This window comes from Paroedura picta, chromosome 6, assembly GCF_049243985.1.
Source record: "Paroedura picta isolate Pp20150507F chromosome 6, Ppicta_v3.0, whole genome shotgun sequence".
Classification (NCBI taxonomy): domain Eukaryota; kingdom Metazoa; phylum Chordata; class Lepidosauria; order Squamata; family Gekkonidae; genus Paroedura; species Paroedura picta.
In genome coordinates, this window is record NC_135374.1 from 23,235,446 (window position 1) to 23,262,637 (window position 27,192).

The 27,192-nt window shown below is 41.1% G+C and overlaps 1 protein-coding gene and 1 long non-coding RNA gene across 11 annotated transcripts in view; one reads left to right on the forward strand and one right to left on the reverse strand.

Moving 5' to 3' along the window:
- LOC143839565 (uncharacterized) overlaps positions 1-6,380 on the reverse strand; it is a 55,248-nt gene extending 48,868 nt beyond the window's left edge. For 2 of the 3 annotated variants that reach the window (XR_013231764.1, XR_013231762.1), the window contains exons 1-2: positions 5,238-5,470; positions 1,979-2,135 (exon numbers count right to left, since the gene is read on the reverse strand). This is a non-coding gene — a long non-coding RNA (uncharacterized LOC143839565). Of the gene's footprint in view, positions 1-1,978; positions 2,136-5,237; positions 5,471-6,281 lie in introns of those variants that run through there. The other variant, XR_013231763.1, reaches the window with a different exon arrangement.
- WASF3 (WASP family member 3) overlaps positions 5,496-27,192 on the forward strand; it is a 51,155-nt gene continuing 29,458 nt past the window's right edge. For 3 of the 8 annotated variants that reach the window (XM_077341753.1, XM_077341752.1, XM_077341759.1), the window contains exons 1-3: positions 5,500-5,637; positions 6,294-6,430; positions 21,572-21,670. The gene's annotated coding sequence lies outside the window, so the exon portion shown is untranslated. Of the gene's footprint in view, positions 5,638-6,293; positions 6,431-21,571; positions 21,671-23,686; positions 23,944-27,192 lie in introns of those variants that run through there. The other 5 variants (XM_077341756.1, XM_077341755.1, XM_077341754.1 and 2 more) reach the window with 4 other exon arrangements.

Sequence of the window (27,192 nt, forward strand, 5' to 3'; positions counted from 1 at the left end):
GAAAGGAAGATAACCCTGAGTTTAAGATTACGCTTCCTTTTAAAAAGTGGCTATACATAAAATAGGCTCTTACTCCAGTACATAGTTGTAACTTGCAAACAAATTTAAGACAGACCCCTCTTTTTCTTGATAGCACATATGGAAAGAAAAACTAGCCTTCCTTTCAGGGAAATGGGATAAATTAAATATATATTTTTGTACTAAGCATGGTTACAGAAATAATTATTCGTCATCACACAATCCAGCTTGCTCATGAACAGTGAATCCGTGATTCTAAAGATATTTAATTAGAATTTAGTCCAAATGAAATCAACAGAACTTGTCTTAAATGTTTTGTATGGGTACATGGTATTTATATATTCAGCAGGATATGCTTCACCTATGATGTGCCAACTTAGGTAAGATTACATCTTTAATACTTCTCTACATTTAAAAACACTATCATGTTGGAGGCAAGGATTCAGCTTAGCCTTCTACATCACATTATTTTTCTTGTATTAGATTCTGCGAGGGTGCAGAAAGAGAATAAGAAACGTGATTATTTTAACAGAAGTCCGAACAGCTCTCAACATTGAAAACAAAATTTATAACATAAATAGGGAGACCATTTGCTCAGTGCTATAGCATCTGTTTGACATGGAGAAGGTCCCAGGTTTCCCAAGCATCTCCATTTAAAATAATTAGGTTGTGAAAGACCTCTGCTTGAGACCTGGGAGAGCATCTGCTAATCTAAGTAGACAATACTGATTTTGATGTACCAATGGCCTGATTCAGTATGAGGTGATATCATATGAACATATAGTATGAACATAAAGGTAGTATCATATGAACATAAAGTTCTCCCCATGCACATATGTAAATAGCATTCTTCTTCTATTGAACATATACATTGGCCCTTTATCTCTCTCCAGACTTGTATAATGCAATGTTCTGTCACATGGTAATCATAGGCAGTGGCCCTGCAAATCATCTAAATGATGAAGCTGTATGTTGTTTGATCAAATTAAAATACACTTTGTTTGAACTAATTTTCTCAGCCTCTTCAAACTGAATTTCTTGGTAGAAGTATTTAAATGGGAAAATATTCTTTAAGGCAATGGTAGGTATTCAGTCTTGTACTGCCTATTTTTGTTTTTACTGTCATTTCCATAGCTTACTAATGTTTTTAAATGTACAAAGCCAGGCTGCATACACAGGATATCTCACCAGTTAAGGTGGACCTAATTTATATAAATTGGTAACTTGCTTAAGAATATAAAAAGTACCTTTCCAATGAGGCAACATTCATTTAATCCATCAGTGAAAGAATCCCAGAAACTAGAATGTACTAGTTGGTCTACTGACCAACAGGCCACAGTTTTATGTATTCTGATGCTTCCTGTGTTTACCACAGGACTGCTGATAGAATATAATGATTTATTGATTCAGCTAGTTCTCTTCTCCAAACAGAATGTGGCTGATTCATATATAGCATTTTAATATTATAACACTAAAAAGATAAATACCCATCTCTGGTAAATCAATGAACTAGCAACCTTAGAACTTTATGAATATCTGAATGAATAAACATATAGATGTCAACTATTTATGGATTGATTTTTAGATACTTGGAAACTTTTTATAGAAATAAAATAGATCCGCCACCACTGTTGTTTATATTTGTCTTCACTTTAAATATATCTCCTTCCTTCCTTCCTTCCTTCCAAATTATATTTAATTGCTGGATTTTGGTTATTTTCCCCTGGTGGGTCTTTTTGAAATGAAAAGTTAAACCATACAGCATTTTAACACATAGTTTTAAAAATGCCAATATCAGTTGCCTCTTTAAAGTACAAACTAGAGCAATTCTGTAATACATATAGTAATTTCCTTCCAAACATGTAGAATACAATATACTGTTACATTTGGAAGCAGGGGAATAATGGAAAGTCATGTTAGCAAAAGTGTAGGGTACAGCAAGGATTGAAAAGTAACTTACATTTTTATTGGTACTCTTTCAGGGAGCTCAAAGCAGGGGACAGGAAGATGTCACTTTCTTACTGTTACTCTTGGCCTTTACTTTACTGCCCTTTGGGCAGCAATCCACTTTTAAAGAAAAGACAGAGACTAAACATACTTCCTGGAAAAGGGATTAGCTGAGGATGAGAAAAGGAAAAAATAATTTTCTATTACATCATACTTTAAATTTGGCTATCCCTGGAAACTGCCCTTTACTTACTAATGCATTAGATATGCCATCTTCTTTAGGCTCCCCCCCCCCCAATTCAATAATTTAATTCAAGGTTTAGAAACCTTTTTGAAGAGTCTAGAGGTAAAGGTAATTTATTTTACATGCTGCTTCAGCACAAAAACTCTCCTTACACACATCAGTGTTTTTTTGATAATTATTGTGAACACTAATTACTAGAAGCACTGTAAATTACTCTTGACAGCTTTTTAAATATAATTCATAAACATCATGCATATTTTGATGATCGAGAAGCAGGTATATTAAAATAATAATCATTATAACCTTACACAGGCATATGTGTTTTGCAAATTTGGATGTGAAAAAGGTAACCAAGTCTTGCTAAGCAGTTTTAAGTCTATAAAAAACTCAAGACAAAAATAGGTAAGGGCTTTGCCCATAGCTATAACAAATCTGCCAAGCTGCTTATATTTAATCAGCTACAACAGGGACCTTTAATACTGGACAGAGGATGTAGTCCTTGTGCTACCTGTGCCTATAATTTGTGCCTTGTCCCTCACAAATCCCCAGCCCCATGCTCTTTTAGTAAGGATTATAATGAAAATATCTGAACCCTCAAATTTGCTCAGGTAGCTTAAAAAAGGCTAATTGACACGTAATTTTAAGATTGCTTTAAAATCCTATATGTTTTCTGGAATGTTAAGGAAGATCATATATTTCCCCTCTCTTCAAAATCTTATCTATATGACATTTGGCTTAATTTTTCCTAAGGCTCTTTAAGCATACTTTTTAAAAAGCCTATGTCACAGGGTTAGCTGCAAAGGACAAAACCCGAAGCAAAGAAAGATCAGGCCACATTGTTCATCCAGCATTAGTTTTCACAATACAGGCAAGATAGAGGCCTCCTTCCTTTTCCCTGATCACGACTTCCCTCTTTCACAGCATACAAATGAAATTGGGACCTGTTTCTGCAACACTTTCAATATTGTTTATGGAAATACAAAAATAAACATAAATAACATAAATAAAAGGCTTGATGATTTGTGGAGAAATATAAATGGGAAGGGGGAATAGCAATCATATCTTAATAGTTTATTGAGAAACAAATACCCTCAAGTTCAATAGCAGAGGTTAGTGGTGGGAAAATTGTTAACTGTACATTTAAAAACTACATGTATAGTAGGAGGCAGGAGAGGCAGCCCAAAACCCTTTTGTGCACAAGCAAATATCCATCTTGGTGTAGTGGTTAGGAATGCAGACTTCTAATCTGGGAAGATGGGTTTGATTCCCTGCTCCCCCACATGCAACTAGCTGGGTGACCTTGGGCTCGCCATGGCACTGATAAAGCTGTTCTGATCAAGCAGTAATATTAGGGCTCTCTCAGCCTCACCTCCTTCACAGGGTGTCTGTGGTGGGGAGAGGAAAGGGAAGGGAGCGACTGAAAGGCCCCTGCTCCCCCCCTGCCCCCCCTCAGAAGTCCACCAACATGCTCTGGACCTGTTTGTATTGTTGCATTGTTCTACTGCCTATATTATTTATACTGTTACATTGTTATACGGTTATTATTGTAAAGTTATTCACATGTTTATAGATTGTTTTATGTACTGTTGTTGTTCTTATGTAAACCGCCCTGAGCCCCCGGGGAGGGCGGTATGTAAATATAAAAGTAAATAAATAAATAAACAAACAAACAAACAAACAAATAAATAAAGGTGAATGTAAGCTACTTTGGGACTCCTTTGGGAGAGAAATGCGGTATATAAGAACCAACTTCTTCTTCTAAATGGCATCCTATCTTGGCAGTAAAAACAATTTTAATTCATTTTTTGTTTCCCTTTATTAGCCCCTTACCCTACCCAATGCAGTTGTTGGTAGGTTTCAGAGCATTAAAAAAAAAACAACCTCAAGCTAGTACCATGCACTTATAAATTACATCTTTATCAAGGGTTACCAATTTGCGCATGGAACCTGGAGATCACCCAAAATTACAACTGATCTCTAGAAGACAGAGCTCACTTTCTTTAGAGAAAAAAAATGGCTGCTTTGTAAGGCCAGGTCCAATGGCTCCCTTCCCTCTTTAAACCGCATCCTCCCAAGGTCTGCCCCACAAATTTCCAGGAATTTCTTAAACCAGAATTGCTAACCCTTATTTTAATCCCATCCTTCCTCAATGAACTGTTTTATCCTTACAAATTAAATGCTGAAATTGACCAAAGTTTGCCTGTTCAACTTCACACAATAAACTTGATTAACTAAGTGAGAATTTGAACCCGGTCTCTCAGATTGAGTCTAGAATAGCAGCAATGCACCATTCGGAGAGACGGGTTGAGGCTAGCCCTGTTGGTTTGAGTAAAGAAGCTAAATTCAAGTCCAGTATAGGGATGCCAACTCTGGGTTGGGAAATACCTGGAGAGTTCAGGGGTGGAGCTGGGGGTGGGCAAGATATTCAAGGTATGAGTTCTCAACAGGCAAAGCTCCCTGACTCTCAAAAGCTTACACCCCGAAAATCTCTAAGGTGTTACAGGACAGGGATCTAGTGTAAGGTGACCAATCAATCAATGTTTATTTACGGCCATTCAGACCAAAGTTAAAATACAAGCAATTAAAACTAAGACAATTTAAAAAGAGAAAAAACAGTAATAGTACTATAAAAATTTTAACATTGGTAAAGTGGGACACCATTGACCCCCGTCAATGGTGTCCCACTTTACCAATGTTAAAAATTTCTTGATTAAAAAAAAAAAAATTGGTCTGTATGGAGCAACAAAAAGTTTCATAGAACACAAAAATAGTGTTGTAATATATATATTTTAATTTCAACATAAGTACAATTTGCCAGGTACCCTCCAAAAGTGGGACAGTCTGGTCACCTTAATCTAGCAGTCACACTACCTCGTCTAAACTGAAGAGCCACATCAAGGACGGGCTCGCCAGCCCTGCCTTCAGTGGGATGCTGGTGTGCGGTCCCACATTTGTGGAAGGGGAGCCCTGCGGGGAAGCCCACATAGGACTCTGAAGCGACCTGGGGGGGGGGGGGGTCGGAAACTACCTCAGGAGGCGCGTGAGGAGAGAGTGACAGCTGGCCAGACTCAATTAGGGACGGAAGCGGCTTCCGAGCAGCGGGGCGAAGCTCTCACGAGGGGAGGGGGGGGCGTTGGGAGGCATGCCCCCGCGGGCTTAAAAAACGAGCACCAAACCCGCCAGACACTGAGCGGCCGGCTCCAATCAGTTTGGCTCCGGAAGCCACGCCCCGACCCCCCCCTCCCCCGCAGCGAGCGGGCGAGACCAGATTCTGGACGCGATAAAGGGGCGGGGACGAAATGGTGGAGTGGAGCCCCCAGTCAGTACGAGGAGGAGGAGGAGGGGGAAGAGAGAGTCGCACTCGTGAGCCGTTTATAGGGCGCGCGCCCCCGCCGTGCACTGAGGCGCGAGACGGGATGTGGCGCGAGGTAAGTCGGGGGGTGGGGGAGAGAGAGACGGAATGCGCGAGGGGAGCGCGCGCCCCCTCAGAATAAATACATGAATCCGTTATGTTTGAGGCTGAGCGGCTCCTCTCCCCCACCCCACCCCCCGTCTGAGAGGGGTGAGGGGAAAGCGGGCGGGGACGGGGTTCCGATACAGCGCGCGGGCGGGCGGCGCTTCCCTCCGGTGCGCGGTGCCTGGCGGGGGGGTCCCCCGTCTTCCGCTCCTGGAGGTTTCCCGCCCGAGGGGGAGCGTTACTCCCCCTCTCCTTCCTTCCTTCCTCCTCCGGAGGGATTAGCGCCTCTCGTCGGAGCGCCTTGTCGCGGCGCTGGAGGGTGGGGGGAGGGACCTCGTCGAGCGGGGACTCGTGACCAGGGTCAGCCCCGGCTTGGGGAACTGGCGGCCCGGGGAGAGGGGGGGCTAGGGGCTGCCTGGTTGGCCGCTGCCGGTGATCTCCGCCAGAGTTGGGTCCTTCTTTGCCCACAAGATTGGGGAGAGGGAGGGGGAGCCACCAGCGAGCAGGAGCAGCCCCCCTCCTTCCCCTCCTCCCCGCGGCCGCCCTGGGGCTTTTGTGACCCGGTTTGCAGGCTGCCTCTCCGTCCTGGAGCAGACCCCCTCCCCACACACTCACTTTCTCTTGCAGGCACTGGCGTCTCCCCTTCACGTGGTCTTCGCCCTCGCCTCTCCGCCCACTCCTGGAAGTTCCTCTTTTTGGTTTTCTCTGCTAAAATGCAGCGTATTCCCTGCCCTGAGCTTGGCAGATCCCTCGTGGCAGAGTAGGTAAGGCTGCGCTCGTTATAGCGTTCGGAATTGGTTTTGCGTCGGAGTAATCCCCAAACAGATCTTCAAAACTTCTCCCTTTGGGCTTTGCCGAGTGTTTTTTTAAAAGGTTTTTTTTTTTTTAAGTGAGCGATTGTCAGAGCAAATAAGCATCTAAATTCAGGTGCCTTTCTTAACTTACACGTAAGGTTATCCTTAGATCTCTCTCTTGTTTGATTATATTGTACTTTTGGGGGTGGAAAGTTTAAGATTTTCACCTTGACTCTGCAATGGGAGGGGGAATGAAAAAGGGAAAGTTTTCTAGTGCTGCAGGAAGAGGGAAGTGAATTGATTCCTGATAATCAGGAGTCTAGAAGAGCACTGCGGAGAACAGGAATGCAAGTATGGTTGCCAGCTCTGGGCTGGGAAATACCTGGAGGCTTTAGGGGTGGAGCTGAGAGTGGGCAGGAATTGGGTTGGGGAGGAACTTCAGTGGAGTATAATGCTATGAAGTCCGTCCCCCCTAGCAGCCACTTTCTCCAGGGAAACAGATCTCTTTAGTTTGGAGATGAGCCGTAATTCCAGGGGATCCCCAGGTCCCACCTGTGGACTGGCATTCCTACATGCAAGAGACATCAGCAGAACCTGGACAATGGAAAAAAATTAATGCAAAGTGTATACAAGCGAGAGTTCATTATTAATGTAACATTCAGCATATCCAGATTGCTTGGACTTTTCCATTATTATTAAGATACATACATAGACCTGCTTCATTCCAGGACGATGGAATGACTACAGTAAACTTAGAAGGATGTAACTGCTTAAGATTGTACTTTAAATGCCTCCAGTGTACTGTCAAAGACGTCTTTGTTACATCAAGACTAGTGCACTCTTTGTAAAGTTAGTTGTTGATTAGCATTTGTAGAATGTGTCAGTTGTCTTTAGCATTTGTAGAAAATGTTGGCTGAGTTAATTAGACTTAGCAGTGGTTTGCACAGTATCTGAACTGATGAACCTTGGTTTGTAACTGCCTAGTAAAATGGAATTGGGAACTCTTGCTTGAAGAGGACTTGTAAATCACTGTTCCTGTTAACTGTGGTTTGATGTGATTAATTGCTGCATCTCCACAGCTGCTGCAGTAGGAGTGAATTTCAGTACCTGGGTACTGAGTGGGTGGAATATGAAAGATGTGCTGCTCTAAATTGATGAGCTATCTAAGAATTTGGCTTTCCTCCTCAGTTCTGTATCATACCAGGATCCACATTGTCCTTCCATAGTACTTTTTTGTTTGATTTTTTAATTACTGTATAAACAAACATTAGACAGATTACTGATACACTAGTTTAAATATTTTAGGAAGTTGCAACTTTCTACAGTTCTTCTAATAAGTCTAATCTAACACAGTCTATAAACCTTATTAATATAGTCCAGGTGAAAGTGCCAGTGAGCATAAAATTCAACTTTAGCCTGTTTACTAAATTTGTCAGCTTAGCCATCTTCTGTCATCGTTCGTAATTCAGAATGTGTCCATTGTCTAACAGTTACCAATATAGAATGGATTTTTATCTGAAATTTTCTCACCTTTTTACAATTCCACCACATGTGATAAAAAGAGCCCACATTTTCATGACATGTCCACCATTTGCCATCATGTTGTTTAGTCATTATCACTTTTGTTGTTATATACCATCTCTAAAACATTTTGTTCCAATTTTCTCTCAGCATTTGACATTTTATAACTTCTACTAGTAATCAAGCCCGCTGTAATTAAAATTCAGCGGGCGCTAGGCAAGGGAGCCCCTGGCAGTCGCGCGCAGCCAGCGGCCTTGGCCGGCAGCCTGACACGGCGAGATTTGTTCAGTTTCAGTTTTGTATTATAAAAGAAGCTTATATATTTGCCCTTGCATATGGGGTAAAGGATAGATTCAAATTTTGTCATTTCAAATTTTGTGCCTATCTAGCATTTTAGCTTGGTGAGATATTTTGATTTTGTTTTAGATATTCAAACCAATTTTTGCCTTCTTTTTAAAGTGTGTCCATAGATTTTATTTGTCCCATAGCCGTTAACAGTTCTTTATATTTTAAGCAGTATGTTCTCTTTTGTTGTGATCTACTTAAATAGTGTGGAACTTATTCGTGATTTATACCTTTTCCAGATTCTTATTAATGAGTCTCTCCACAAATGCGAATCTACTTTCTAGGCTTTGTTCTTTCAAATAATTTGAAACAGTCCAGGGAGTGACTTACTGCAAGATGTTTGCAAATAACATCTAATGTTAATGTTTCCACAGGAGCTTTTCGTGCACTCTCTTTTGTACAGCGGTTATATCTGGAACACTCACTACAGGAAATAATGAGTTACTTTTAAGTGAATGTATTCAAGAAGTGTAATAATATTAATTATGTGTACTTACTTGTCAGTAACAAAAGCAGTATATTGTAGCTGTTGATTACATCAATGGTAGACAGCACAGATGAATGGCAATTCCAGCTCAGGACTGTGAATGTAACGTATATCCCTAGGCTGTGTTACAGATATGCCAGCCACCTTGTCTTGTATGCTTCGACAGAGTCAGAGATGACTTTTAGCAGATTTTGCTGCCTTCTGTGTAAGCTGGTGAAGAGAAGTAGACTGAAGTGGGTTAGTCAGCATTCCAGAAAGCTTTAGGAAATGCATATACATGGCCCTCTAGTTCAATACTGAATCAATTTTTCACATGATTTGAAAAAAAAAGGGCTGTGTGTACCTGCTACTAAAAATAACTTGCCCAAGAAAAGAATGATCTGGAGCAGTAAGAAGACAGAATATGCTGAGGTGCCATAGAAACTAGCTGACTTGTGTGAATTTTGATGTTGCAGATTAAATTATATGCTAAGTAAACAAGTTCATATTTAGAGGTCATTGTACTATGTTTGTCCTGAAGCTGCATCCAGATGGCATCTTCCCAACAATAATAGCACAGAAAAGGAAGTGGGATAGGAAGTATGGGAAAGTCAAGGGTGAGGGCATGGAACCAAACCGAAGGCATGTAACAAAATTGTGCTGAAGCAGAGAAGATCAACATTAGTTCAGAGCCTAGATACAAGGCGTCCTCAGAACATTGTGTATGCCACTGATTTCATGGAAGGAAACCAGGTTATAAACTCGATCAGCACAGGACTCAGTGCTGCTGTGGCTGGATTTGTACCATATGTGCTCAGCATGATAACAACATTATTAACCCATTTTATTATTTTTTTACTGAAAGTCTTCAATCTGTAACTCTTGATTTCTGATACTTTAGGATTTTTCCTTCATTTTAAAATTGCACGAGAATCTTAACATCTACCATTGTGATTGCTAAATGAGCAGTAAAATGGTTCCACATATGATTCTAACAAAATGCTTTTTTTGTAAGATTTAGTTTTGCTACATTGATGCTGTACGTATTTATGTGGAAGAGATAAACAGTTTTCATCCCTTCCTTTCTTACTGTTTAAACAAGAATCCAGCATAAGTAGTCATTCATATTATAATACTATTGACAAAACATGAATTGTGTATGAGCCAGAGCATTCTTCAGGTCTGTTGCAAACTTGCCAATTGTCTCTGACCGGTAGAGTCCTAACTTTTTTATTTCTAATTCTGCAATGTATGGCATACTTACACTAGGTAAATAATTATAATTAAATGGATGACTTCTATTAATTGTCGACGTAGTTCTTAATGAAAAAAATCATTATGGTGGTTATGCTTGGTTCTTGAACCAAAGTAGCTGAAAGAACCTGAACAAAATGTTCATACCATTGAATAGTCTTTGTGCATATTTGGCTAGATATTAGCTTCACAGTTTGACTTAGGCATGGACTGCATACAAATAGCTCCTTTGAATACTGCTTTCTGTATGCATTTGAGCAATCTCCATTGTGTAAGGGTAAGATGACATACATTTATAATGTGCTCATTGCCGATGCATAGTGAAAGCATTAGTGGCCTGTGTTCATGGTTCCTTAACATACTTGTCTAATTGGTAATGACTTCTTACTCCAAACCTATAAACTTTGTTCCCATTAGATGCAAATTTTCAGACTGTTTGGTGACTGAGAACTATTTTAGGAAACCTATGTCTCACACAAATGTCTCTCTGTTCATAGCTAGTGTGTGTGTGTGTAGGGGGGTGTCCCTTAAAAGCCTTTAGAATTGATAACTGATTCTATCCTGTCACCTGTTTATCAGTGTGTCAATTAGAACAGGAGCATGCATGTATCCAGGGTACCCTGACGCTGCAGTAGACTGCTTCACTTATCTTTAATAATATTTTCCCTCTGTTTTAGGACATTTCTATCTCTTTATGCTAAATTATATCACATAAGGTAAAGGTAAAGGTATCCCCTGTGCAAGCACCGAGTCATGTCTGACCCTTGGGGTGACGCCCTCCAGCGTTTTCATGGCAGACTCAATACGGGGTGGTTTGCCAGTGCCTTCCCCAGTCATTACCGTTTACCCCCCAGCAAGCTGAGTACTCATTTTACCGACCTCGGAAGGATGGAAGGCTGAGTCAACCTTGAGCCGGCTGCTGGGATTGAACTCCCAACCTCATGGGCAGACAGCTCCAGACAGCATATCGCTGCCTTACCACTCTGCGCCACAAGAGGCTCCTTTATATCACATACAGTTAACTATAAAAGGGCTTTGTGGTCTGTATGTCTTTCATTTGATCTCTGATTCTGCCCTTTTGTTTAGAGCAGTTCTCATGCTCCTAAGTATACAGCCTTCCCCTTGCATATTTTATTTTTGGGTTAAGACACCCTTCTTTAATAGATTGTATGTGTTTAAGACACATACTGAGCATGAATCTGCTCTACTGCTACATCAACAAGGAAGATGATAAATCTGTATTCTGCTAAACTTTTTTTCTCCTGTGCCTTCTTCCTCATCAGTTTGTAATTTGAGCTATGGTGGGAGTCACTTCTTACATTCGGCGCTTTAACCTTGATCATATTGGCTCACCTTGCATCTTTATATATATACTAGGAAAAGAGCCCATTGTAACCCAAATACAATGGGCGCTAGAATGGGAAGGACAGGGCAGGAGGTAGGAAGGGAGCGAAACTTACCGGAGCCGTCTTTGAGGGCGTGCGGCGGCGTGCGGCGGCGGCGGGGCATCCTCGGCTGGCTGGGGGTTCCGTCGGCGGCCATTTTCGTTGCTCCGTCGGAAGAAGGCTTCCAGGCCCCCCCGCCCCCCGAGGCTCTCTCGAGCAGTCTCCCGGCCGGCGGACCGGCCTTGCTGCGTCTACGACGCATTGCCTGCTTGGGCCGGGATGGACACTTGGAGGGGCCAATCAGGAGCCGCTTCGCGGCTCCTGATTGGCCCCTCCGAGTTTTTATCCCGGACAGGGCCCGCCCTAACTCCTCCCACAGTGCCCTTACTCCTTTATACAGTCCGTGGCGCTCTGCGCCACGGGGCTATTTAAAGATATAACTGAATTTGAAAAGATCATATTGGCCAAATGAATGCTTATGCATTAGCATTTTAAAAGCAACTTTTTCAAAGTAATAAGAACTAATAATAAATAAAATTTTAATGTTCAATAAGAGGATTGTAAGAGCCTCTTGTGGCGCAGAGTGGTAAGGCGGCAGAAATGCTGTCTGAAGCTGTCTGCCCATGAGGTTGGGAGTTCGATCCCAGCAGCCGGCTCAAGGTTGACTCAGCCTTCCATCCTTCCGAGGTTGGTAAAATGAGTACCCAGCTTGCTGGGGGGTAAACGGTAATGACTGGGGAAGGCACTGGCAAACCACCCCGTATTGAGTCTGCCATGAAAGCGCTAGAGGGCGTCACCCCAAGGGTCAGACATGACCGGGTGCTTGCACAGGGGATACCTTTACCTTTAAGAGGATTGTAATTTCATCATCATGGATGATAAACTAGAAACTTTTGCTGTTTTAAAATCTTCAAAACTTAATCTCTTAAAGATACAAAGTACAAATGCTGATTTAATATTTGATTCTTGTAGTTAATTAAGGAAGCAGTTGAAGTACCAAGAATTATTCTGGTTCAGTACCCATCTTCTTCTTATTTGTTGAGTTCTGCCCTATCATAAATGGATTCTGTAGCATTGCTGAAGCATTGCACTTCTAGGATTTGACAGTATTTTTTCTCCTTGAAAGTGCTTGAAAGGACTTTAAGTGCTCTGTAAATAAGACTGCAGTCCTAAACAGAATTACTCTCTTCTAAATCCACTGAGGTTAGTAAACCTCGAAGAGTTATAACTGTTTAAGACTGCTTTGTAAGACTGGCACATAATCATAACAGAAACATCTTTTTTCCCAGTTGTCACCCCCTTCATATGAGTAAAGAGTGTGTGTGTTTTTCTATATACAACTCCTGTTTCCCTTCCATGACCAAAATGAGCCTTTTCTCTTTTCTTGTAGAGTGGATAGTATTGATTCTGCATCACAATCTGTCACTTCAGTGCATTAGTGGCTGAATTGTCTGTATTCTCTCTGCTTGTGGTTCTGTGCCCTTGCCATCTTCTCCTTTAAACCCACCTTACAGAAAGCAGTCATGAGCTACGATAATCTTTCTTCCTATGTGTGCTTGCAGAGACTTTTTCCTTCCAAACTGTTTTCAAAATGAAGTTGCATATTTATGAAATGTTTCTACTTCATGTTACTTCAGATTGTTTTGAATGGAAGGGAATGTGAAACAAGACTGTGACATCCATAAATTCCTCTTGAGATCAGTCAGTTGCTTACATATTTCATGCAATTATAAAGTGTTATTCTTGGAGAGAAGATCAAGAGTCTCTTTTTTTCCAGCTGTTGCTTGAAAACATCCGAATTGTCTGTCATAACTGCTTTTTAAAATTTTAAATGAGTACATGCTTTCTTGAAAATATGCAGCTGACTTGCATCTTTAGCTGAATCATGTTTTTAGTGTTTTATAAGCTTATAAGTTGAATAGTAATGATTCTGTTTGACTTTCAAAACAAAGCACAAATGTAATTCTTCTAGACAGGAGACATACAAATGTGACATTGCTGCAGTCAATCATTCCAGGTGTAGTAAAATTACCTGTCTTCAGAGGAAAGCGGATGTCACATGAACACAGAAGAGATAAGTTCTCCTGAGAGCAAGTATTTTCTGCTTTTGCCCACAAGTAAGAATGAAATGTGCCTCTAACAGAAGTGTGCTTCACATATTGGAAGTTTGCAGCATATGATCCTATGTCAAGGGCTCCCAAAATGGGCGGTACCATCCCCCTGGGGTGATGGAAGTATCCAGGGGGATGGTGAGGAATTTTTGTGCAGTAGGGGGCAGTAGTTTGACTCTTCCTGCTGTGGCTGCACTCACTGAGGAGGAAAAAGCCATGCTGTGCTGCACATCTGGACCCTGCTGCCTCCCATGCTCTGCTGCCTGCTTTGGTTCCCAAGAAGAGCTTATTGCAGACTCACCCTCTTACCAGATTTTGTAATTTCTATGGTGGCTGAGAGGAGACAGAATGTCTTTGGCTGCGCTATCTTTGGGTTCTGATAATTGGCCGTGGCACATTGGAGGGGGGATTCTAGGCCTCATTATTCCTGCTTGGGAGATTTCAAAATGGCAGCCTCTATTCTTTCCCCAGCCTACACACCCCCTTCAATTTCCTAGCTTCTCCAGGTTAGTAAGGGAGGGGTGTTAATTACATTTTCATTGGGGGAGGGGGCTGCTTCCCCTCTCTGTGTCATTTTCTCTGTTGTCCCATTTGGATTGAAGTGTTTTGGGGGGGAGGGTCCTGTGTGTTTTTGCCAGTGCAAAGTTTGGAGGTATGTTTTACTAATACTATTAATACAACAGCAACAACTTTGCATTCTGTGTGAAAGAGTCTTCACAAATTAAGACATGAAACTTGCAGGCTTCTTGAACATTTGAAGAAAAGACACTGACTCCGCAAACAAAAACAGCATATTTTCAGACACTTTGAGGAAACTTTCAGAAACAGAAAACTATTGGAAATACGTTTGCCAGCACTTCACATCAATTCGAAGATGGCTGGCATGTATCATACAACATCTTATTGCTGATTGCTGTTGGAGAAGAACTTTATTTTTTCTTTGTACTTCAATTTATAGGCTACCCCTTCCTTCATGCAGGTTTGGGGTGACTTAACAGTATCAGCAATTAAAACATCTTAAGAACATTACAGTTTAAAAACATCACAGTTTAAACATTGCCATTTAATTCCATTATGGATAGCTTCCCTGGTGTTTCTGTTGGTGACAAGATGCTATGGTGAGGAGGTCTATTAAGGGCAGGGAGTACCCAGGGGGAGAAGTGGAGAAAGGCCTCTAGTTTTTCCCCATTTATCTTGGCCTCAGTCATGGGTCTGGTAGAAGAGTACTGTTTTACATGCTCTGCAGAACTTTGCTAGCTCCTTCAGGGTAAGGAACTTGGTTGGTAACTCATTCTACCGGGCAGGAGCTGGGGCCAAAAAGGCCTTGGCTCTAGTCAAGGCCAGTCAGATTTCTTTATGGCAAGGGATCACCAGCAAATTTGTGTTCACACATTGTAATGCTTTAGCAGCTTATTCTGCTAGCAGTCAAAGGTTCTGCACACCATTTTACATAAGTCACCTGAACAAATTATTAAAGTGATTCCTCTCAGTGATATCTCTGTTCAAAGAAAAGTGTGTGAAATGGCTGAAAATTTGAAGGTACTTTGTGCAGTGTGCTTAGGACAAAATAATTTAGCATACAGTTAGATGAATCCACTTTGCCAGATCAATCTTTGCTTCTTGCTTACGTTCATTTAGTTCAAGGGGTGTTATTTTGCAAGACAATGACCCATTATGCATGGGGGGAATAACGCACGTTCGGGGTGGAATGGCGGCGACTAAAATCACAGATAACGCACGGTGCCGGCTGCAAATGGCCGCAGCTTCGGTGCATGCCACCGAAGAAGCCGCGTTAGCGAAACGCGGAAGAAAGCGCAGCTTCCGGGTGACCGGGGCGCAACCAGAAGCGGCGCCCGGATCGCTGCGTGCATAATCGGTTACTCTGGGTTTTGCTGCAGTTGCGCCCCGTCCCGTGCATAACCGGTGTGTGTCGCGTCTTCCCCCTCCGCGTTTTCCATGTGACCCAAAATCGCTGGTTCAGCGGCCATGCATAATGGGCCAACTAGAAACGGATACAAAGGGGGAGTCAGAATTTTTTTCAAAGAAAAACATCCCACTTTGCAACATTCTACTTGCGCAATAGATGGGCCCCCATTGATGTATGTTGCAAAGCTTGTAACCCTGCACCAAGCACATCCAGCCCTTTAAAACTGTGAAGGCAATGTGAGATGCAAATTTACCCTTTCAAATAGCTAAAACAGCTCAGTTGGCTTACTTGCTAGGTTATATATTATTTGAGAAATACATAGTTCTTTTGCATTTGTAAGTAGACCAAATACCAAGAAAAAGGTGTGTATTCATATATGTGTATCTGTGGGGAGGGGGGTCCCTATGCATGTGGCCTGTGAGCCAAGGAGCAGCAGCCCTGGAAAATTTTGGGAACCATGGTTCTGTGCTATCCATGTGAGTCTGCTTGAAGTAGTATTTTCAGACTAATAAAGGAACCACACAAGGACAGGGCCAGTAATGGCATACTAGCTTTCCTTGAGATCAGTAAACTGCTATTAACAGTGTTTTTCTCAGTCCAAGCCATATATGAACACAATGATTACTCCAGTATTTTCCAAAGATGAAATACCTTCACTATCTAAAAATATTTGCTTTTAGAATGTGTATGATAAACCAATTCCTCTGTGTTTCTGCATGAATCACTGATCCGAGGATGCCTCCTGATGGGAAAGAGGCAAGCCCAGAACAGTAATTTGTATGAGACTTAATAGACAGCATCCCCTGAAGACAGATAATGCTACTGCAGCAAGGTTCCCAAGGGCTTGTTTGCTTCTTAAAAAGCAGTCTCATGAGGCCATGAGTCAAATCGAGAATCTTGTGGGACCCTTCTGTGCTGTTTTCCTAACATGATGTACCCTGTTGAGTGGCTTCTTATTGCATATGTAGCAAACAGGTAAACAATAAACAGGATTTATGTTTGCCACAGGGGCAGATTACAGCTCTGTGGTACATTTCAGGATGGGAAGGCTTTGGTTGCCATTGTGTTGTGCTCTGTTTGAGGTTTGACTTCACTGTTCTTAAAAGGAAGAAATCCTTAGAAACTGAGTGAATTTCCAACATGGAACTTAAACTTCAAGAGGGAACTAATGGATAGTGCTAAAATTAATCTGAGAATTCTTAAATAGTTGTGCTGCTCCTGATGTAAAAGAAAAGACCAAAGTGACCAATTTGTGATGGTCACTAAATTAGCATTAATATTGATTTGGATGTACAGCCTTACATGGTGTTTCCCAGAATTTTGTAAGAACAAATATAACCCCCAAGCAGCTTACATGCTAAACCTGAAATCAGAGGAAAGAGGGAACAGAGTGATGAGCTTAGCAAAAGGATACTTTTGAGCAAGTACAACTATGTGTAACATTTAAAATAAAGGGTTAGGAAAGAGATGAGTTTTAGGAAGAGATCTTAAAAGAAGTGGTCTCTCATAAGGGGGATAATTTAGTTGCTTAGTCATCTTGCATTATTTCTCTAGAGACTAGTATTTTAATAGGTAAATTCCAACATACATTATCATACACGTGTACTGCCCCCACTCTTACCTAATTGCAGACCACAGGAACATCTTTTTCCTTCATTCTCTTACTTTCTATCCTATCTGGGCTGGATGTGGGACCTCCTAGGTGTTGCTGTGTATTCTGGACCAGTAGCAGTTTCCAGATCAAGGATAAGAGCAAGTTGCAGAAGTCAAATCTAGAGGTGACCGCTGCATGGATCACTGTGGCTAGGTGTTCTGGGGCCAACTAGGGTGATAATAGTTTGGCTTCGCAAAGCTGGTAAAATGCCAACCGCACTACTGTTGTGATCTGAGCCTCCATAGAGAGGGAGGCCTCAAGAATCAACCCAGGTTCCTAGTAGAGTAGGCCACTAATAGCCATACTCCGTCAAGGTTGGGCAGGTGCACTTCCTCGCTTGGGCCTTTCCTCCCCAGCCACAGGACTTCAGTCTTTGAAGGGTTGAGCTTCAGACGATTCTGCTTGAGCTACCTCAGCACTGCTTCCAGGCAACTGGCTAGTATTTCTGGGGGAGAGTTAGGGTGGCCATCGATCAGGAGGAAGAAGAGTGATTCGACTATATACATTCGCTAACAGATTTCACAAAAAAAAGTGCTCTAGCCATTCTTAGATTCTTTCATACCAAAGGTGATCAATTTATTCCAGCAGCCCTGAAGCTTTATTCTGCAAAGGTATTACCGCAAATCCTATATGGTACCCAATTGGGTCCTTACAGGAGCTATGTGCTGCTTGAAAGAGTGCAATCAAATTTTTGAGAGTTTTTATAAAACACCTAACTGCATACCAAATGTTCTACACCAAGAATCTGGCCTTCTGAAGGTAGAAACCCGTGCCTGGCTGACAACCATCAATTACTGGTTAAAATTTTACCTCTATCCTAAGGGACTAATCCCGAATTTTTTAGCAGTCTCCTCGCAATTCCCATGGAATAGTAAAATCATTGGAAAAATCCAGACCCTGGGCCTCGATCCGAACCATCTGTTAGAACTTGGCCTTAAAACAGCTAAAGCTGCCGTACGGCAGCGTCTTTTTGATATAGATTCTCAGGAGGAATTCTCAATTCTTCCTAGAATCTATAGCACACTGAAAGGATGGTCAGGATATACTCCAGCTCTGTACCTCACAAACATCTCAATAGCAAAATACCGTTGGGCCTTCTCAAGAACACGTTTTAACTCATTCCCCTCAGCCGCCCTCGAGGGCAGGTTTCTCAATCGTCCGCTGGAGCTAAGTGTATGCCCCTGTGATAATGCCCGGCCTGAGACAATTTCACATACCTTATTGTCCTTTTTATGAAAGCATCCGAAAATATCTAATCCTACCTCTACTATCCCAGTACACTAGACATTCATCTTTATCATCACATAATAGTGACACTCTAGTTAAATTTTTGCGGAGGGATAAAGACCCACTTATTTCTAACATGGTAGCAAAATTCCTTTACATCTCTACTAGAATTAGATCGAAAAGAATGTCTGAACGATAGTAATGGATAGGCCAACTTATCACTTGGGTTAATGGACTGCTCTAGAAGATGTATTGATTCCTTGTCCCTGCAGCTAACTTCCTTGAGGTTTCTTCCCCCTTATTCTTTACATGTTATAACCCTTCCCCCTACCTACAATAAGATATTTATTCCCATCAATACATTGTTTTTAACATTGCTTTATTATCTTAATATTTTTATGTAGCAATACTTTTGTATTTTTTACTACACATATTGATTTTTATCATTGATTGAAGTTTGTTTTGATGCATTATTTATATGGGTCAATCGACTGAATAAACGTACTGTACTGTGATTCGACTTTCCATGCAGAGCAGTAGTTGCTTTCATTTGTGAAAGATTTGCAAAAGTCAAGACTGAAAGACAATGGGAACACAAAGCTTTGCGAATGATATCTCTGGGTTTCTCTATACTACAAGAGCTGCCTCCTTTTTCTGCTTGCCTTGTTGGTCTCTGTGTAGCAAGCAGTCTGATACATAGGGTGGCAAAAATCCTGGATAGAAATTGCCTTGCTCCTTTAATAGAGGGTTAATGTGTAGAAGTGGACAGCTGAAAATTTTCAGTGCATGTCGGTAAACAACTTTACTTAGTAAATAACATCCCATCAGGCCTCTATCAAGAGCACATTCATAAAAAACAAATTTGCTATCAGTAGTTACTAAAAACTACCAACACAATAGCAGTAAAACCAGCCAAAGACTGCAATAGCCAGAGAGTGAGTGAACACCCAAGTAATTGAGTCAGCAGAGCACCCTGTGTCACAGCACTTTCTGTTCCTTCCTGAGAACGGGCATCAGTATAAGTAAACTTCATTGCATATGACCAAAGGTCTTTGCAAATCCAAAACACACAAAAATAAAATACATTTCAACAAAAATTCAGTGCACCCCAAAAAATAGATATATAAAATGTGCAAGATACCTAAGTAAAATATATCTGAATTAAATCTTTTAGAAGAGTTGGTTCTTATATTCCACTTTTCTCTACTAGGAGTCGCAAAGCGGCTTACAATCGCCTTTCCTCTCCACACAACAGACACCCTGTGAGGTGGGTGAGGCTGAGGGAGCCCTGATATTACTACTCAGTCAGAACAGCTTTATCAGTGCTGTGTCGAGCCCAAGGTCACCCAGCTGGCTGCATGTGGGGGAGTGCAGAATCGAACCCGGCTTGCCAGATTAGAAGTCCGCACTCCTAACCACTACACCAAGCTGGCCCTCCAAACATTTAAAATGGCTAAAACCATGTTAAGTAGCCACATTACACAAAGTAATACTGGCCCTTATTTTTTTCACTGCCATAATAAACACATTCTGTAAGAGGTGCTAGAGTCAGTATCTGATAGTGAAATTTTCAACTTCTCTGAAGCAGAGACAAGTTTTAAGCCACAGATAGCCCTGAACATAGCCCTAGGGTGTGAGTACAAAGGACATTCAAGAATATAATTGGCCCCATATACAATGTCATTGGTCCTTTGGTGACCAGTTATACCGGCCTAACTGGACTGGCATTGTTTCAAAGTGTAGTGCTGTAAGGGCTGCTCTTAAATTGTTATTTGAGATCCCAGCTAGGTAGAATGATCTACAGTGATCTTTTAAAAAGAATTTTAAACCACGTTGCAGATTGTGATTGTAGAATTAATGATCTATCGCAAAATGCACCACCTTTAAAGTCCAGTCTCTCAACTGTGGATTATCAGCATGGGGGCCTAGCAGGTCATCAGGAATAGTATAGTGTGGTGCAAAGTTGTTAATGTGGGTGTGACGTAAGTGGTCCTTTGCTGCCATCATGTTAAGTGACTGTTGGCTCAATTAACTTGAATTTGCCTCAGCATTGTAAGGCTGGATGCATGCTCTCAAAGATGGAATGCCAGTTTATGCTCTCATCAAGGCCAATGTGGTTCCCTTAGGGGACTGACATCAATGGTGCCATCGTACATCTTCAGACAAGGCATACCACTGAGTTAGAGCACTAGCATAACAAGTTTGAGGGGTGGACTGCAGTCATTGGTACCATGTGATGAGAAAGGGCAGCAGTTGCTTAAAAGAGCAGCTAATGTGTGGGTTCTTACATAGAGTGGTAGGCCTTCAGTTGTGTGGGCCCTAAAAACCAACATTTCGATTTATACTCAGAAATAGAGGTAAACAGTGGAGTTGTGCTGAGACTGCCACCTTCCAGTAACCAAACAAGCAGTTATATTCTCGAGTATTTGAAGTTCCTTTCAAGGGCAGTTCACTATAGAATGTGTTGCTGTAATCCAGTATACAAATTGCAGGGGCGCGGATCAGTGTGAAAAGATGTGCTGAGTCTGTAACGGAATCTGTTACTAGCACTTAGCTGTTAATTTATGGCCCACAATTGTCATCACACAGTTCTGGGGAATCAGTGGTTTAGCATTCCAGGTAGTGGAGATTTGTGTTGCTGCTTGATCAGGATTTTCTCATTTGCCTGAAAAAGCAATTGTGAGGTCATCCATGGGTAAAGACAGTTGCTGTCAGGGTGCTAGAGGTTACCTATCAAATTGTTTATAGCGTTTGGAATGAAAATCTCATGTGGTTTGTTATGGTAATAGTCTGGCTGCTCTCGAATTTGAGTTTATTTCATAAATTTATCAAGAATGTGAACAAAAACGTTTAAAAACAGAGGTAGTTAGTTTTGAGGTGTTGTTTAATGTCTTAAAAAAGGAATGTCTCTTGCTTTACTTTGGAATGAAAAAGAAAGGTCCAGGTTTGCAATAGGGGAATTCGTAATGGCTATATGAATAAAGTTCTGTACTGATATTTCATGCTGGATGTTTCATGCATTAAAATAACAGCATTTAAAAACTGCACAGGATTGTACCATTACTAGAAGCTACTTTAATCTATAGTTAAACTGTTTACACTGCAAATTTGCCTTTTTTTTTGTTTGTTTCAGTCAACACTTGTGTTTTTCTCTGTTACAATTATTATTTGAATAGCTGAGATCAACTTTTTACTAGTTTTCTATGCCTTATGTTTTATAGGTGAGGTGAATGGTGTTTTATGAATCTTTAAAGGAGCAGCTGCATTCTCATTGCAGAAGAGGGAGGATGTCATTTCATTAAACAATATTGCAGCTGCGTGTAAGTAAATTGGCATCTTTGCAGCCAAATCCATTCATAAACACGTTTGTAAATAGCTTACTCCATTCTATAAAAACAGTTGAATGAAGTGTTCATAGGACAGTTGCTTTAGCTGTGAAGCTTGGGAATATTTTACTTGTGATAAGCAAGGGCTTGTTTACACATCATGGCAACCGCCTGCATCTTGGTATGGGGAGGGGCACTCTTAAACTCAGAACGTATGATGTGTCTGCCACATGAATTTTGCACATCTCACTGAAACTTATCATAGCATAGCACTTTTGGGAGTTACTATTGCATAAATAGCACCCACAGTATATGCAGCAGCAGTCCCTGTAAATGTGACTTGGTCCAGGGCCTTGTGATGATCTCACACTTTCCTGCAGCAGTGTGGTAAATAAATTGAGAACCAGTAATAGAGTGTTGAGATAGTCAACTGATACCCTTTTGAGCTTAGTTTGGACGGTCTCTAAATAAATTAGAGTTGTAACTGGTTTTAAAGAAGAAGAGAAGAAGAAGAGTTGGTTCTTATATGCCGCTTTTCCCTACCCGAAGGAGGCTCAAAGCGGCTTACAGTCGCCTTCACATTCCTCTCCCAAAGCAGAGGAGGGGTGGATGAGAGGGATAGCCTACTTGTTTGGGTGCATGTCGTCCTTGGATGCTTCACCACTGTGCAGCTAGAGCACACTTAACACAAAGTCCCTCTCAACTATTGATGAGACCATATCCCCAAATAAGTTCAACTAGAGGGTGCATGAAGGTATTAAATGGTATAGAGTAGGGGTAGTAAACCCGTGGTCCTCCAGATGTTCACGGACTACAATTCCCATGAGCCCCTGCCAGCAAACGCTGGCAGGGGCTCATGGGAATTGTAGTCCATGGACATCTGGAGGACCACAGGTTGACTACCCCTGGTATAGAAGGGAGAATTGTGCCCTGTGGTAAATTGGAGTTGACAGCGACACAACTGCCCTTCCCCAATAGCAACCCTATGTTCCTGACTTTGGAGAAAAGATACTAGTCACTAGAGGGCTGGACCTTGCAAATTAATGGGTTTTTAATTAACTGGAGCAGACTTTGGCAAAAAAATTGTTTTAATGGCTAAATTTTCAAATTCTTGCTACCACAAAACCTAATACTGAAATACCACAATGAATTTTTTAAGCGCTATGACAATCTGGCACGTAGGATTTGTCAAGTCATGAATTTGAGTGTGTTCATGACTATCTCTGGATAGATATTTTACAGCTACAATAATTCAGTGTATGGCTGGGGCTAATATCTAAATTCACCACCTAAAGACAACTTTTGACTTGAAGTCTTGGGGAAGTTATCTCTTAACCCTGAGCACCAGACTGGATGGTTGTTATGAGACCTGCACATACACTATCCTGATTTGTAGGAGGAAAGGATGAGTTAGAAATGTGATGAATAATTTTTTTCTCTGTTCAATCAGACTATTCTGGTGATGCTGTTTTTAAAAATCTTATGTCTTACTACAACTATAAAAACAAGCTGTTCTCAAATTAGAGTATACTGCATGTTTTATTAGTGAAACTGAAATACTCTGTAGTTTAGGTACTTGCTACTCATACAAAAGCTAGAAACACCTCTGCTTAATTGTGGTTGACTCCGTATGTGCATTAGAGAGCTGGATTGCTCAAGTGATTGTCCACAATTATAAATTAAAGAAGTTCAATTATAAATTAATTATAAATAATTTATTTATTAAAAAATAAATAAGTTAAAGAAGGACATGTAATTATTTGGTTGGAAGTATCCCTTGCTTTATAATTGCCACAAATCTATGCTAGGCTACAATTTTATGCCAAATAAGATATACTTTGTGAGCAGCTGTTTATCTTGTAAAGATAACTGTCCTGTCAGAACAGATTATGTATTTGTCCATATCAGTGTTAATCTTTGGCCTTTTATATAATGACTTTGATGTGTTCTTGGGAAGGATATTAATCAGATCTACTTTCACTGGATTGACTCCTGCGAACCGCAAAATGAACCGCAAAAATGAAGCCGTTCATGGGCTGGATGGGTCTTCCTTCACCCTGCTGTTATCTAAATTCCCTGAAAAGCTGCACCTGTGGGTCGGGGCGCCTTAGCAGATTAGTGGGAGGCAGTTCAGGTGGTTGCAGTTAAAAGAGAAATCAATAAAAGTAACTTCACCCCTTGTTGTATGAACTCTTCCCCAAATGTGGCAATAGTTTGTGCAGCAGTATGCATGATACCTGCCAGTTCACCCCTATTGCATCTTCCAGGTAGGTCTCAAATCTTCATGAGGGGAGGGAAGGAGGAACATGGGAGAAGATATGTAAATTACTTCTGTACTAGTCCTGCTAGCAGGCAGGCAGTTATATAATAATGGAAGCATGCTATAGTTTGAGGATTATAGTTAAGTATAGATAGAAGTTTGCTTTTTGTAAAGTTTGGCTGCCCTTTTTGTTAACACAAGCTAAGCTGCAAACTGCTTTATTATATTTTATATTATTATGTACTTTGTTGTGGCTTGTGTATGATACTTTTGCTTAAGAGGGCTAGGTAGCTAGTAAGGGTCTGTGCTATTCCTTAGTCTGCTCATGTGACATGGAATCATGGTGAGCAGTACAGAAACCATTTGTAGATAATTACAAATTATTTAGGTTAGTGAAAATTAAAGTGGATTGTGAAGACCTCCAAGTATATTTCTCCAATTTGACTGAGTAACAGTGGAGCAAATTAACTTCACCGTAAATGTGAATTCCTAAGTGCAGGAGCCCTGATTAAGAGCACAGAGCAGAGGACTCCATTTTAACCAGAAATGGTTCCAGAGTGTCACTTATCTGCCCTGCTGGGGGCTATTTCCATTTTGGAAGCTGGTGTGTGAGAGTGGCTTTAAGACCTCTCTTTTCCTGCATGTTGGGGAATCCACGTTTTACTTAAAAACTTTCGGTTCATATCTGCGTGACAATTCTTAGAGCAGACTAAGGAATAGCATAGACCCTTATTAACTACCTAGCCCTCTTAACCAAAAGTATCATACATTTATACTATTAAATTGTACTATTTTCAGTACCAATTCCTGTGGGCTTCTACTGCTTACTTCCCTTCATTATGAGAACTGTCCGTTTACTCTTACTCTCTGCTTCCTGTTTCTGCCCGTGAGTAATCCAAAGTCTTTTAATCAAGGATTCATGGAACACTTAGGGTAATACAAGTATCACCCTGGGATTATAGGAAATTTTGTAACTTCCCACCCCAGACAATTCACATTCCCTATCTCCTTGCCTTTGAATTGCCAGTTTTTGCTTTGCCTTTTACTTGTGGAGGATACTTGGGCTGCAATATTCTGCAGTACTCTAGCATGTTAGAGAAGTTCCACAACAGCAACAAAAGGATTGAAAAGTAAAGATTTAGTTCTGCCCTCTCACTTGTAAATTGCTACATTTACGGAGGAGCTATCACTTGAGGGGTTTTATTAGAATTTTCTTGAAGTCCAAGTACCATATTTACCTGAAAGGAAGATGTCCCTGAGTGATGCTCCTAAAAAGGGTTATGTACCGTTTTCAATTACTATATATAAATGTAATATGTATGTGAATCTTTTTCTTGAAGACACACGTGGCAGAGGGAAAAAAAGTCTTCCTTGTATAACATAATAGATCGAAGGACATTCTCATAGAACTCTTTAAGACGCTGCAGAAGCAATACTATTTCTTCCTTGGTTCTACTTAGTAGAGTAGATGTAACGATTTTCTACCAATTTCCCCCACTCTGTGCACTGCCCTTCCTGAAGAAGCCAGGAAGGCTCCCAGAGTTTTGGCTTTCTGCAAGCTATTGAAAACCAGACTGTTCAGGAGGACATTGATTTAAAGGAATAGGGCTGCATTACAGCAGACTGATTCAGGAATGCTTCAGAACAGAGGCCCATAGACTGTACTACCAATATGTGCTATATTTTCTTGTTCCGAATCAGGAAGCAGAGGAGGACTGTAGTGGCTTTTCCCAGCTCTCAGGCAACCACCACAGAGAAAAGCAACCTGCTGGAAAGCTCCAGCCACCGGCAGGCCCGGTGCTGTTTTTTTTAATGCATTTTTATCTCACTCTTACAGCATTATATTTCTACTTACATAATAACATTTATTAGGTTGTTTAATGTGCCATGTTCAGCAGTAACACCTTATTGAAGATTTCTGAAATCCTAGTCCCCATTATTTATACCTTTGATTTTTATTACATGGTTTAGGTGACTCTTCATCCTGTTGATTGCCCTGACTTCCATTATGTAATCCAGCTTGAATCTCAGTGAGAAAAGGAGACTATAAATAAGTTAGTGAACTCAGAATAGACATTAGATTAACTGGCTCACGTCCTATAAATTACTCATTGAGATGCTATGTATTTTGTGGGTTCTTGGTCACACTGACAGTGCCATTGTGAAGTAGTGATCGGAGTGTCAGACTAGGATCTGGGAAGCAAAGGTTTGCAACCTCACTGCCTTGGAAAGTGGCTGGGTGTCCTTGGGCCTGTCACATTGTTGTTCTTATCAGCCGTACTCTCAGCCTAACCAACCTCATAGGATTATTGTGAGGATACAATGGGGCAGTGAATGATGTAAGCCTCTTTGGTTCCCCATTGGGGACAAAGGTGGGATATAAATGAAGTAAATAAAATAAAAAGACTTACTTTGAATTCCTGTTGGCAGTTGTGTGTCTGCAAGGTTGATTTAATGGCTGCCTTTTGAGGGATGTGTAATATCTCCCTCTTCCTGCTCTACAAGTGAGAAGTGCTTTAGGATGCTTTGGGCTGATCCTGCGTTGAGCTGGGGGTTGGACTAGATGGCCTGTATGGCCCCTTCCAACTCTATGATTATGATTCTATAAGTGTTATTGCCTATAGTGCAGAGCCCCATTTTCCTAGCTGTTTAAACTCTTTAGGAAGCATCTCTGGACAATTGTATGTGAAGTAGATAGAAAACAAAAATGTTAAGCTAATAGAAATGATAAAGAATCCAAATAAAATTAACTAGTGTTTTAAATTCAATTGGATTTGACCTAGTGTGTTTATGCAAGTTGTGTACAAATTAGGACACAGGATGAAGGCACCAGTTTATCGGTTTCAAAGAAGGATTTTGGGAGCACACGGAAGTTAAAATACATTTGCTACAAACACAGTTGAAGAGATCTGAAATTGCATGAGAGTTGTTGCTTTCTGTGTTGCCCATCTCATTTTGAGCCATCTGGAAGATACTATGTGCAGATAAACAGCCCTTGGAGCTAAGAAGAGGATTAACATCTCTTGTTAATTCTGTAATCTGGTCATAATTTGAGAGAGCAGCAAAGCAAAGTGGAGTGTGTATATTAGAGGGACAAGCAGTTGAATAGTTAATTAGGTATAAATTCAAGATCATACATCAAATGTGACCTCCAGAAAGCTAGGAGGGTGGAAGGCCTTGCATGGACAAAGAAGCCATGTGATCCAGGAGATTTCACATTTTTATTCCAGCATCAGCTTTTGAGGACTTGGTCCTG